At 37.4% G+C, this 9,825-nt stretch overlaps 1 non-coding gene across 1 annotated transcript; it reads right to left on the bottom strand.

The window, feature by feature from the left end:
- Positions 1-359: 359 nt before the first annotated feature.
- Trnav-aac (transfer RNA valine (anticodon AAC)) lies at positions 360-432 on the bottom strand. Its single transcript has one exon. It is a non-coding gene; the product is annotated as a tRNA-Val (tRNA).
- Positions 433-9,825: the final 9,393 nt, after the last annotated feature.

Raw genomic sequence — 9,825 nt, 5'->3', positions numbered from 1 at the left:
ATACAATGATATCCAACTATAAGGCCGTGTTATGATTCTGATGCCTGGTGTGATATGTTCTAACTACTTCTATGTTAATGTAAAAGCACATTTCTAGTCGGTAAACAGTCTAAATCATTGATCTGTCGTCATTAGTTTGTATCCACATAAAGAGGCAGGTACTTCGTCAGAAGTCAAACGATTGGATATTTTTTTTATTTTCATGAAGCTTGAATAGAAGAAAGAAAATCTCAATTCCTTGAAAATCACGTGATATCTCAAATTCTATTGTACATTTTTATGTACGCATTTATAAAATAGATTCCTGCAAATGATTTTAAAAAAAAAAACGGCACTGGATCACTGTCATAAAAATAACAAGGTTCCGACGAGTTTCGAACTCGTGACCTTCTGCGTGTTAAGCAGACGTGATAACCACTACACCACGGAACCATATATGCTGTGTGTTGTGTATTAAAATTGGCTGTTACAATGTAGATAAACAGAATGTATTTTATATGAAAATCGAAACTAATGATATTTATTTCCTAATGACATCGTCTAGATATGTAGCCAAGTAGATAATCTGTTGTATGTTTATTTATGATAAATACATAAGATTAGTAACTTAGATAAGGTATTCGCACATGATACATGAGTCTATAATACGCACTCTATGACCTGGACCGCGAGTAAACATCTCTGCCACGCGTACTGTATATGTGGAGAGCGTGTCGCGTACGACCAATGTATACACAGTGTTCAAGTTGGATAAACAGACATCACCTGTTTTTCTCCACAGATCTGTCGCTTTCTACCGTCGATCTTCTGAACGGTTTTCAGAGTTTAGGGGATTCATATAGCACTGCATGATATTTGAAATAAGTTTTGATTCGATTTCACGTCTACAATTCACAGATGTTTATTCTATACTACCATTAAACGACTAGGATAGTGCTCCACAATTGACACAGATAGATGTGGTTTCAGCTTGACTGCGATAACAGAACACCACTTTATTCTGAATGACTTGAAACCCATGAACAAAAGAAACTTCTTGATCATGTTAAAAGTATATGGTATATGAAATATTACACCGAAATCTTTAATAATCGTGGAGATTTTCTTTTCGTTCATTTCTATTTTTATTCATCGAATTCATGCGTCCTCGAGTTGATGAATTAGTATCATCAGAATTACTGAGCTGTACTTATCCGCGAAATTACAGGTGGTAGACATTACAAGTGGTAGACATTACAGGTGGTAGACACTGCAGGTGGTAGACATTACAGGTGGTAGACACTGCAGGTGGTAGACATTACATGTGGTAGACACTGCATGTGGTAGACATTACAGGTGGTAGACACTACAGGTGGTAGACATTACAGGTGGTAGACACTGCAGGTGGTAGACATTACAGGTGGTAGACACTACAGGGGGTAGACATTACATGTGGTAGACACTGCATGTGGTAGACATTACAGGTGGTAGACACTACAGGGGGTAGACAATACATGTGGTAGACATTACAGGTGGTAGACATTACAGGTGGTAGACACTGCAGGTGGTAGACACTGCAGGTGGTAGACATTACAGGTGGTAGACATTACAGGTGGTAGACACTGCAGGTGGTAGACATACAGGTGGTAGACACTGCAGGTGAGACTTTTATGTGGTAGACATTACAGGTGGTAGACACTTACAGGTGGTTTTAGACAGATACAGGTGGTAGACACTTCTACACTTTTAGTAGAGATTACAGGTGGTAGACATTACATGTGGTAGACATTTTGGTCACGGAGATACAGGTGGTAGACACTTCAGTTGACTTTTAGTAGACATGGCAGGTGGTAGACACTTCAGGTGGTTTTTGGCAGATGGCAGGTGGTAGACACTTCTAGTTGACTTTTAGTCCCCGAGATGGCAGGTGGTAGACACTTCTATTTGACTTTTAGTCACGGAGATGGCAGGTGGTAGACACTTCTAGTTGACTTTTAGTCCCCGAGATGGCAGGTGGTAGACACTTCTAGTTGACTTTTAGCTAGACACTGCAGGTGGTAGACACTACAGGTGATAGACACTGCAGGTGGTAGACACTGCAGGTGGTAGACATTACAGGTGGTAGACACTGCAGGTGGTAGACATTACAGGTGATAGACACTGCAGGTGGTAGACACTACTGGTGGTAGACATTACAGGTGGTAGACATTACAGGTGGTAGACACTGCAGGTGGTAGACATTACATGTGGTAGACATTACATGTGGTAAACATTACAGTTGGTAGACACTACAGGTGGTAGACATTACATGTGGTAGACACTACAGGTGTTAGACATTACATGTGGTAAACATTACAGTTGGTAGACACTACAGGTGGTAGACATTACATGTGGTAGACACTACAGGTGTTAGACACTGCAGGTGTTAGACATTGCAGGTGGTAGACACTACAGGTGTTAGACACTACAGGTGGTAGACATTACATGAGGTAGACACTGCAGGTGGTACACATTGCAGGTGGTAGACACTGCAGGTTGTAGACATTACATGTGGTAGACACTACAAGTGGTGGACACTACATGTGGTAGACATTACAGGTGGTAGACACTGCATGTGGTAGACACTGCAGGTTGTAGACACTACAGGTGGTACACTGCAGGTGATAGACACAGCAGGTGGTAGACACTACAGGTGGTAGACACAGCAGGTGATAGACACTACAGGTGGTAGACATTACAGGTGGTAGACACTGCAGGTGGTAGACACTACAGGTGGTAGACATTACATGTGGTAGACACTACAGGTGTTAGACACTGCAGGTGTTAGACAGTGCAGGTGGTAGACACTACAGGTGTTAGACACTACAGGTGGTAGACACTGCAGGTGGTAGACATTACATGAGGTAGACACTACAGATGGTAGACAATGCAGGTGGTAGACACTACAGGTGGTGCACTGCAGGTGATAGACACAGCAGGTGGTAGACACTACAGGTGGTAGACACAGCAGGTGATAGACACTACAGGTGGTAGACACTACAGGTGGTAGACATTACAGGTGGTAGACACTGCAGGTGGTAGACACTACAGGTGGTAGACACTGCAGGTGGTAGACATTACATGAGGTAGACACTACAGGTGGTAGACACAGCAGGTGATAGACACTACAGGTGGTAGACACTACAGGTGGTAGACATTACAGGTGGTAGACACTGCAGGTGGTAGACACTACAGGTGGTAGACACTACAGGTGGTAGACATTACATGAGGTAGACACTACAGGTGGTAGACAACTTAACTGTTACTCTGCGAGGTTCGCCGTAATCTCCGTGACATATTTGAGCAGATTTATTTTGCTAACTTTATCCATAAAATCAAACGTCCTCACAGTAAGTTCTTGTTTTGAGCATGAGAAGGAAAGTCAAATCAAGACGATCATTTTTATATAACTTGTTACTGGCTGAACCACGGGCCAGCTGTGCTCCCAGTAGGAATGTGTTTACACATGTGATGTGAACACTGGGTACATTAAACACCATGTATTTTCCTTGCTTGAACCAAACTGTTGATCATATAATTTTGTCTCGACAGTCAGTGGCTTTTGTATTGAGTAAATCGATTAAAAACACAAATACGTGCACCCGTTAATGCCTAAACATACCCTTTGCCGATATATACACATATATAGTGTACATGAGGTGCCTAACAGAAAATATCAAAATGGCGTTGGTAACTGGTATTGTAATTGGGGTTGTGACAGGCTTTGTAATTTATTATTTTAGACGGGGTAGACCGTCCGAACAGACACATAGAGGAGGAACAAGAGCTAGGGGAGAATCAGGACCAGCCAGGTAATATCGCGACAGGATTTTACACATGTTTATTACAACCATTTGTTTTACCTTTGCTTTCATATCTTACAACAATAATACATAACGGTTATAATTGCTTTCACTTTTAATTTTCACAAATTCACACAATCGATGATCAATAGAAGTCATAGTTCAAGGAATGGTCATATGGCGAATTCCATTTCGAGTCGTCTTATTGTATATAACAAAATGCAGTTTCCTTCTATTATTCAATAAGGGAAGTCATTCATGAACTATTGTCCTTTTTTTGCAATTGATCAATCCGTAATGCTGTATGGATTTACCACTTACATATTGTAAATGCAGTTAACTTGTGAATAGCACTGTATGAATGTATGGCATACGCTTGTGTCTGCTCTTACCTTTCACCTCAATATTCATGTATACATCTTATAAAACGTACATCCCAACAGGGATATCTTACCACTGAGCAGTGTAATAAGTGTAAATGATGTTATCTATTCCTAATTGTTTATGGCGTGAATTCACAGAAGCATGGTGTCACATCTGTGTAGAAGACGGCGAAGTAAATACGGTTCATGTGTTTCACAACTTGGTGATAAATGGCAAATTGTTGCGGCCGTCTGCAGCAGGTCTGGAGAGATTTTATCTAATAGTGAGCCCTATCTTTACTATCTGCTGTTCCTTTCCGTACTTCATATTCCTCTCCTGATATCCATCTTGACGTCCGTAATGTTATGACCCTGACTGGTGCGAAGACGCAAACAAAAAAACAAAACAAACATCTTCTATCTATCTACCTATATATGTATATATATATAAATCTTTAGTTCTGTAGTGTCTACTTAACATTATCAATAAGAATATCCTCGCAATTTTTAGACACACCTGTCAAATGTTTCCATTTTCTCCTTGCCAGCTCTCCCCAGAGGTCAAGACGAAGAGAACTGAGTGAAGAGACATATGACACAGGAACAAGACAAAGGACAGGTACGAGTTACCTGTGTATTTTATAACAAAGGTCTTACCTTAGCTATTTTGGATACCAATTTCTACGTGTCCCATGGAAAAGTTTCAATTATTCAACAGTACATGGTAACTACTTCAAACTTTGAAGTCATAACTATTTTCTTCGTAAGTACAGTGTACTATTAAACAGTTAAAAAGTAAGCGAATATATACAAATGATCAAAGACGTCACTGTTAACACAGCATTTGTGACCAAAGATATAATATCTAACTTTGATACAAGTATATCAAAATACGCGATTTATATATTGAATCTTTCCTAGAGACAAGCAATAGGATTATCAATACATTCCCAAACATTACAACAATACTTTTATGAAAGGGATCGCTAATTGTATATTAATTATTCAAGCATCACAGAACTTACGGGGTCAAACAATTTTCATGCTTAATACCTTTTCGTTTACTTTAATGAAAATATATTTATTGCGTATTTTTAAATGATTACCTCCACAGCATAGAGTCTTGTCTGTCTCCGCCGTACGGTTGCGATGTACTGCTGTATAATGTATGTCCGACAATATGTTTCATAGAGATAGCACTATAATGACGACATAAATTCCGCGCTATCACAACGGGACTTACACGTACATATCACAGCCTCCGAGAAACACACACCCTTCAAGACATGCACTCGCCCAGCATACATAGGATGGTCTTCCTTAGATGACTTTTGATGTTGATAGGATGAAAAGCTACATGAAATAAAAACAAAACTATTTTTGTTGTGAATATTTTGTTGCAGGAAGAGAAAGAGATCCTGTTGGAACGCAACCAAGAACTACCAATACAGCACCAGTGGAAGCAAGGAGACGTGAGAGTGTTCCTGATGCAGATAGGTAATCAGAATATATTCTATACTGTGTATGCCACTGTATGCCACTAAAAAGTAGAAATGGAATAGATTTGAAATATTTTAAGAGTAATTTATTTTTCCTATTCCAGTAAAGACAGAGGACCGGAGGCAAATACAGAAAACGGAAAATCTTATATTGGAATGAATAAATTTGATGTAGAATATTTATGGATATAGTGGACTCAGGTTGTGTATGATGTGATTTATTAGTCATAACGTTAATATAGACACAAACTCATTGTTTGAAAATTGATATAATTATCTTGCAGACAAGATATAATGAATACCTGAAAATTAAGCTGTTTATCTATTTCTTAAACAAAATAATTAGAAACTAGTGGTCAACATAGTCAGCCATTGTATGAAATATTTGAATTTATCGGATGTAATCACTGAACAAGGCGTGTATACATTTCACGTCTGTCGATGTCACAGAGGCTCCGATTCTGCAGTTGAAATCTTCATATTCCTTGTTCACCACTTCAGATGTGATATCAATGGAAATGTTTGGGATAAGGGCGGTTTTTGAAACGAACCATTCTTTCATCTATTAGGTACGAATACGTAGTATTTTTTAGATTGAGATACAAATTTTCATTATGACCGTTCATATAGTTGTAGTTTTATTTCTCTGCTTTATTCATTCCTGCTGAACAGTCCGACCAAGACACTTCGGAAAAGAGCAGTGGTAAAAGGTAGGAGTGCAAACGACAACGGAGATCAACATTTTAACACATCGAATCGCTGTACAAGAAAGAAAAGAGGTTTGTAAAAAAAAATGACAAAACACTTAAAAAATTAAGCACATAACCCTGATCGCAACACATATGAGTCTTGAAATATGTGTCCACTTTGCACCAGGCTGTATGTTAAACGTGGTTATCTCGAATCTCTACCTGTGAGTACATGTATCACGAACTTGCGGTACTCACACGATGATATTGATTTGATACTGAACGATTTGTTCCAAATATTACAGCACAAGGTTTCGAGAGACATATGACGACCTGGAGAGCGTTATGGTCGTTACCGAAAACTCCTTTTGAAATGTTCTAATTCATTCTTTGATATGACCTTTGATGTACAGTTGAACTCGTATAACTCCAAGACCCTGTTTAATTCGAAGCATTTTGACGATTCCTGCCTTACTTCCCATGGTCCCGCGAGTTCGAGATAACGAGGTTCGACTGTATTTGATTTTCAGCAGTATGCTTTGTAGTTCCGTTAATGTGACATTACTTACTAGGATTAACAAGTCGGCTATCATCAATGAAGGAGAAGACGTTTACCTTTCCGTAATATTTGGTCCGATACATTTCATGCGGTTTAAGCATATCTGTGTAGATCGTTGTTTGTTCATATCTTCCAATCGTGTCATCTACTTTGAGATGGAATTAAAAATTTGAACGAGTTACGGGTTCTCTTTACAAAGCGGTATCGTCTCGTATTCCACCTGATAAGTAAGCGCTGTCCATCTCCATTTATTTATTCATTTTTATCCATTTTTTCTGTGGTATATAAAAGACGACTCTTGAATGAAAGAGAAAAGCTGAATCAGTTTTTTAATGTAAGCGGTGTTTAGCTTCCGAAGGGACCAGATCTAGGACATATAAACGTACTTCAGAGATTGTACAAAAATCCCATTTAATACTAGTTCAGAATCAGTTTTTAACGTAAGCGGTGTTTAGCTTCCGAAGGGACCAGATCTAGGACATATAAACATACTTCAGAGATTGTACAAAAATCCCATTTAATACTAGTTCAGAATCAGTTTTTTAATGTAAGAGGTGTTTAGCTTCCGAAGGGACCAGATCTAGGACATCTAAACGTACTTCAGAGATTGTACAAAAATCCCAATTAATACTAGTTCAGAATTAGATACGGTAGAGCCAAGTAATGTTTAAACTGCATGATACAACTGTGTCGTCAGTCCTGTATTCACCAGTGATGCTAAGGTCCTAAAATTTGAAACTTAGAAAACGACTGAGGAAAATCAAAATCGATATTCAAATTCTAGATTGTGATGTGCATTAGCACCTCATGAAAAATCACAATTTCAATATATTAGGTAATTTTAGAAAACATTTGAGTACCTTCATATATTCTGAACCATGTCAATGTTTGAATGAATTAAAATTTCAATGATCTTACGCACCAATTGTGAGTATCAACCTTATCATATCCAGAGGTATTCTGTTTCCAAAATAGATCATTATGAAGACAACAACTGTTTTATTATTCATATACGTACACATACCACGTGCTGAAAAATATTAGCAGCAAAGTTTATGAATATATAGTTAACGAAATATTTACTATCAGGCTTTCATCTTAAGTGTATATTCTTTGTTCTTAGCCGTGTTTTTCATCAACGATATTGTAATATTGATCGCCTTCCTCAGAGATGAAGCATTTATGTTCATGTTCATAAAAGAAGAGTGGTTGTTATTGGAAAACTGTTTCTGATTTTTTTTTCAAAATGGATAGATGTTTTTCTAGCTTTTCAAAATGCATATAAGGACTTTTTACCCATAGAGCATTTTGATCTTCAAGATTTACTGGTCTTTGTTTCAGTCAATCATGGGGAACAAGAATTCCTATTGAGATATCACTGTAACTGTAAAGTTATAAAGTCTGCAATGTTTGAATAAGAGTTTGTTTGTGCAACATTTAAATGTAGACGTGGTATCATAGGATTCTAATCTTCGAACAGTAATCTGATGTTCTTAACCCTGATAAGAGAGTAAGTTGGATATAACAATCCATTTGTACTTTCACTTTCGATTTTAGATGATTCAAAGATCTTGTGTTATTTATCAGAGACATGTTGGTGGAGATACTAGTAATAATTGCTTTGTATCTAATTGTTAAAATATGTATAGAAAATACTGTGAACAAACCAGGAACTAAAGAAACAACCACTGACGGAGAATCGCTCAACGATACTCCAGGTAACTGTATTCCTTAATTCAAGTACAGTAGAATAGGTTTATGGCCACAACACGTGCTTTATCACCGAAACGTATGGTGGTGCGTACAAGGCATGTTAAATAGTCATTGCTTTGTTTTTTTTAAAGCGCAAGCCGTGAAGATTCAAATAGATTCATCATAAAGATGTCACTATATAGACCTCAGGGTCACCATGAACAGGAAGTTTGTTCTCGGGTAAAGATATTTTGATACTTGATACTATGTTAATTCAGTACCTCAAAATCGAAAGTGAAAGTACAAATAGAACATTCTGTTGAACTGTTCCTGGTTACATTAAACTGTTGTTCTTCATTATGACTATATAATGAAACTTGTTACCGTCGATTTCATATAATTCAGATCTGCATTAGTTTCGTTTATAGTATGGATATTGAAAACATCTTCCTCCAAAAAATATATCGTCGACATTAAATTGTTCTGTATGAAAATCTCAACTAACTTTTCAACAAAGTATAAAAATAAAATAATATGAAATTTGATCTAAATGCACTTTTTGAGCTTGATGGACTAAAATAACATTTCCGAATTTCTTACACAATCGGTTTTTTAGTTTTTACTTTTTACTTTCCCATAATTCTTATATTTAATCATTTTTATTTGCCCTCCTTTCCAGGATTTTGATTTAAAAACTTTGATCAGTGCTCCGAATACACATCCACACTCTACATTTGAATAGACAGACACTGATAAAATAAGGCTCTTGGACCGTCGAGAAAGTTTAAATTCTACTTTCACTTTCGTTTTCTATTCAATAACACATGTACATAACCAATACTGTAAAACGTTTTATGAAATTCTTACGATAATTATACTCTTCGCTATCCTAATCCCAGTTGAAAGTGAAAGCAGACAAGGGAATTCCCCGATGATCCCGTTTGTTGACGAAGGGGAAGTCTTCAATGACCAAGTTATTTATCTTATGGTATGTAAAATACCAATAAGCAGAAGCCACTGTAATAGCATACATTAAAATGTTTTCGTTGCCGCTGTATTAAACAGTACGGCTAGTCTGGCTTCCAGCCCTGAACTTTTATTAGGTAATACTTACTGCATTTTCCACTTACTTATTACACTTTCCTTTTGACTGGGACCAGTCTAAAATCAGACATATCTTAACGATCAGAAATACAAGACGCA

This window comes from Ylistrum balloti, unplaced genomic scaffold, assembly GCF_031769215.1.
Source record: "Ylistrum balloti isolate Yb309-2 unplaced genomic scaffold, AGI_CSIRO_Ybal_v1 Utg370406, whole genome shotgun sequence".
NCBI classification, from domain to species: domain Eukaryota; kingdom Metazoa; phylum Mollusca; class Bivalvia; order Pectinida; family Pectinidae; genus Ylistrum; species Ylistrum balloti.
Note: the sequence above shows the minus strand (reverse complement) of the source record. Positions and strands in the feature narration are given on the sequence as shown.